This window comes from Sardina pilchardus, chromosome 5, assembly GCF_963854185.1.
Source record: "Sardina pilchardus chromosome 5, fSarPil1.1, whole genome shotgun sequence".
Classification (NCBI taxonomy): domain Eukaryota; kingdom Metazoa; phylum Chordata; class Actinopteri; order Clupeiformes; family Clupeidae; genus Sardina; species Sardina pilchardus.
This window is the reverse complement of record NC_084998.1, coordinates 25,649,272-25,654,271: the sequence shown is the minus strand read 5'-3', so window position 1 is coordinate 25,654,271 and position 5,000 is coordinate 25,649,272. Positions and strand designations below refer to the sequence as shown.

General features: G+C 49.4%; 1 protein-coding gene across 1 annotated transcript in view; it reads right to left on the bottom strand.

Moving 5' to 3' along the window:
- The window catches only part of efnb1 (ephrin-B1), a 79,110-nt gene that overhangs the window by 47,448 nt on the left and 26,662 nt on the right, over window positions 1–5,000 (bottom strand). The gene's annotated exons all lie outside the window — the stretch shown is intronic.

The window sequence follows — 5,000 nt, the reverse complement described above, 5'->3', positions numbered from 1 at the left end:
GTGGAGAGCGGAGTGGAGAGGAGAGAAGAGGAAGAGCAGAGAGGACAGGAGAGGAGTAGAGAGAAGAGGGTTGGATTGGAGAGGGGAAGAGAGGAGTGGAGAGGAGAAAAGAGGAGTAGAGAGGAGAGGGGTTGATTGGAGAGGAGAGGGGTGGAGAGGAGAGAAGATGAGAAGAGAGGAGTGGAGAGGAGTAGAGAGGAGAGGGGTGGAGAAGGAAAAAGTGGAGAGGGAAAACGTGGAGTGGAGAGGAGGGGGTACAGGGGAGAGGAGGAGAAGAGAGGAGGAGGGGAGAGGAGAAGAGAGGAGGGGAGGGAGAGGAGTACCCGATGCCAGGCCACTCTCTCCAGGAGGCATCCTCCACCAGTGTCCATGCCAAGCTGAGAGGGAGTGTGGCTGCCCCGGCCAAACCGCCCGGAAAGCCTCCGGCTTTAGGGGAAACCGATCGTCATAATGTCGGAGCGAGAAAATGGACGAGGGGGCGGCGGGGCCGGTTTAAAGCAACAACTGGCCCTGCCGGCTGCCCTGAAACTCTGTCTGTGTTTGTGTGTGTGTGTCTCTCTCTCTTTCTCTCTCTCTCTCTCTCTCTCTCTCTCTCTCTCTCTCTCTCTGTCTCTCTCTCTCTCTCTCTCTCTCTCTCTCCCTCTCCCGACTTTTTGCCAAATGCGCGGCGCAGCCCAGCGAGCTCTCGGGGACATTAACGGCACAGATGTCATGGTTTAGGGGGGGGGGGGGACCCCTTCCTACGGCCTCCTCCCCCCCCAAAACAGACCCCGGAGCCGAGCAGAGGGAGCAGGGCCCAGTAGGGGCCGGCAGCGGGCAGTTGGGGATCTACGTAAAGCTGCATGGTGACAGCATGAGTAATGACCAAATCAGAGCCGGCGGAAGATTACGGTGAGAAAATCTTGTTAGGGAAACACCACGGGAGAAATATATGTCCAAAATATGAAGGATCCATTTTTCCAAGGCCTTGTAAGCGACTACAAGCGCCAAGCCAAGACACCCAAAAGCTCAGTGTCTTGTTTTTTTTCTGCAGACTTCTAGAGATAAAAGGGAGAATTAACTTTATGGCACCTCCGCTGAGCCGCATGAGTACATTAATACAATTGGAGGGTGGTTAACATACCGCGGGTGGTTATCAAGAGACAAATATAAACGCCGAAAACATTCACTCTTTTTTTCCCTCTATCTCTTTCTCTCTCTCTCACACACACACTCAAACACACACACACACACACACACACACACACACACACCCATGCCGCTATCAACGGCAGAGCACAAACACACAGAATTACAATCACTCGAGTGCACAAATACAGTACACAGCGCGTCCATGAACAGCGTGCAGGCAGCTGGGGCCTTATCTAGATAACCTCTGGCATATCTGGCCCCAACTGGTCCCCTGCTATCGGCTCCAGGGGCGAGGTCCAGTGCTGGGAAAACTCTCCTCTCCTCCGCCTCTGATTATTTTATCATCCCAACTCGGACTCCGCTCGGCTCTAATTCAGCACTACTTATCCATGTACACAGAGAGAGAGAGGGAGAGAGAGAGAGAGAGAGAGAGAGAGAAAAGGGGATTTCTGTTCTTCTCTGATAAGGCCATCTCTTAGGTCTGATGTCACAATCTCATTTCCAGTCCAGCTGATGAAAAAAACGCCAGATGAGGGCTGTTTTGATCTTGTAAGCGTCAATCAAATCCTTGTGTGTGTGTGTGTGTGTGTGTGTGTGTGTGTGTGTGTGTGTGTGTGCGTGGCCTTATTTGACACAAAGCATCTCGCAACACTTTGCTGGGAAAGCAGATAGGAGCCGATAAAAATCTGGTCAGAAATGTCCACCCCTAAGCCACAAAGAGAATACTGTACCATTCATCACATTCCTCAGATGTTGCCACTAACACCCTTACAATCTCATGCTTTAATGCATTCATTTCCTTGAGGACCGGCCTGATTGTTCATGCAAATATATATGATTGTGTGTGTGTGTGTGTGTGTGTGTGTGTGTGTGTGTGCATGCATGAAATGAATAGCAGACAAGTGAAAAGATACCTAATTCGCTGCGAGTGTAGGATTTGTTAGATAACTAAACCGTTGTCATTCTAGCATTTAACACTGAAGGTCATCTGTAAAAACCTACAGCCTAAAAAATGTAAAAAATGCACACAAAAGTAAAAAATGCACACACACACACACAGAATAGAAGGACACCTGCAGGCACATAAGCCTAGATCATAACACAGACAGGAACATGGAAGAACTAACACGTATGCTTTTTGACTTTCCAGTCAAGCTGAGAGAAAAAAGTATGTGACATTTTCAATTCTGTCTTTGTACGTGACCTACTTTTAAGACCTTTTTTTTTGCGTAGGCTTTATCGGAAGCCTGGATATGACAGGCAGATCTCAAACCATTTCCCCTCCACCTTTCACAACACGGGAGATAATGGCAGCTGAAATTTGGCAAATTGAACCAAATTCGAAATTGCAAGTAGGGAAAAAATAAAAGGCCATGGAGGCCATTATGCTACAACTGGATGAATATCATCAGCAAGCCTAAGGTACTACAGCCACTAATAGAGCCTAAAATAGAGATGGAACTTTGATGAATGGTAACAAAATGGACAGAGGAGAAAGAGAGAGAGAGAGAAAGAGAGACAGAGAGAGAGAGAGCAAGAGAGACGGGGAGAGCGACAGAGAGAGAGAGCAAGAGAAAGAGAGAGAGCAAGAGAGAAAGAGAAAGAGAGAGAGAGCTAGATGGATGGATCATCATGGGCCACTCACATTTCACGGCAGGCCTTAATAGCAGGTGCCCAGCATATGAGGCGCGCTGCTCCCCTGACTACACGGGGCTCAGCAGAAAGCAGAGGTGTGGGTGGACGTGACAAGCCCTCTCTGTGTTCCTCTTTAACCTGTGGGTCTGGCACGTGTCCCAGGCTCCTGTTCTCACCGCGGGCCTCTCTCCGAGCACCTCCACCCACACACCCGCTCCACCCTCACCCCCCCCCCCACCGCCCGCAGCCAGGTTACCTGGCCCTCCCTCATTGTCACCCAGGTGCGTTCAAGTCTGTGTCAAAACACAACAGTCTCTTCAAAAGAGGCGGCATTCGCCAGACACGCTCGGATACAAACACTCAGGGCGAGCGCAAAGGGGGGGCGAGGGGAGGTGAGGCGAGGGAAGAATGAAAGAGTATACCTGAAGAGCAAGAGAGAGAGAACGTACCGGAAGGACACGCTAAACGACATGAGATCAGTGAGAGAGGGTCATGAGGCGGTCTGAAAGGAGAGAGAGAGAGAGAGAGAGAGGCTGAATGGAGGAGGGAGAAAGGAGGAATAAATAAGAGATGAGAGAGTGAGAGGAGAGAAAAAGAGACAAGAGAGGGAGGGAAGGAGGGAGGGAGAGAGAGAGAGAGAGAGAGAGAGAGAGGATAGATTGCAGTGGTTGCAACTTAACTGTCGGGAAAACAACAACAGGAAACAGCCGTGCATGTTTTTCAGCCACTTATCCTGAAGCCCAAATAGGTTCTTCTGTTCTGACTGTCAAAGGCATAGGGACACACACTCACACCCACACACACACTCACAATCTCTCTTACACACACACACACACACACACACACGCACACACACACACACACACACACACACACACACACACACACACACACACACACACACACACACACACACACACACACACACATACACAATCTCTCTCTCTCACACACACACACACACGCACACACACACACACACACTGCAGATTACAGCTTGTCTGTGTGATTAGTGCTTTGAGCTGTCTGTTTCCACCCACCGATTTCCAAAGTGACAATCGGCCTCTCCTCTTCATTACTATTATCAGCAGAATGCAAACTGACACACTCTCTCTCTCCCTCTCCCTCTCTCTCTCTCACACACACTCACTCTCACACACACACACACACACACACACACACACACACACACACACACACACACACACACATATACACACACTCAAACACACACAAACACACATACACAGAGAGAGAGAGAGAGAGAGAGAGAGAGAGACTCAATCACACACACACACACACACACACAGACACAAACACACAGGAGGGCATTATGAGTGTTTTAAGGGGTCATGAATATTAATAGGACGGATTAGCATATTCATCGGCCACGCTCAATGCAGGCTGTCTCATTCAGTTTTCACATCTTACAGAGGCTTTCATCTGCTCTCAATGGTCATTCTTCATCTTTATCACACAAACACACACACTCACACACACTTACACTCACACACACACTGACACACACACACATACACTGATAGGAAAACATATTGGGATTACAGAAGCATGTATGGATCTGTGGGTGGATTGGTCCTTCACACAAAACGCAAGGTGTTCTGGCAAGTGACTGTGCAGAGCATGTGTGTGTGTGTGTGTGTGTGTGTGTGTGTGTGTGGGATGGTGGCCCTATTCAGCCAAGCAGATAACACATTATGTTTCTGGTATCCACTAAAAAAAAAAGAATGACAGATGTGTCAGAGCATGCATTGTGTGTGTGCATGTGAGTGTGAGAGAGAGCATGTGTGTGTGTGAGAGAGAGACAGTGAGACAGTGAGAAATAAAGAGAGAGAGAGAGAAAGAAATAAAGGGAGGGAGAGAGAGAGAGAAAGAAAGAAAGAAAGAAAGAAAGACGAGGCCAACCCCCGTTATTAGCCTTGGCATCCTAATGTGCGGAGGAGGCCTGGGGGCTGAGGAGTGATGGTGCTGATTGGTGTGTGTGTGTGTGTGTGTGTGTGTGTGTGTGTGTGTGTGTGTGAATGCTGGCTGGGGCTGCAGGGGGGCTGGGTGGGCAGGGCTGGCTGGATGAAAGGTGCTTGTAGGGGCCTAATCATTGTGAGGTAATGGCCGGGGTGTAATTCCAGCTACGCCACAGTCTGGACGTCCATAAGAGCACAGCACAGAGGAGGGGAGATGGAGAAAAGAGGTGATGAGAGTGTGTGTGTGTGTGTGTG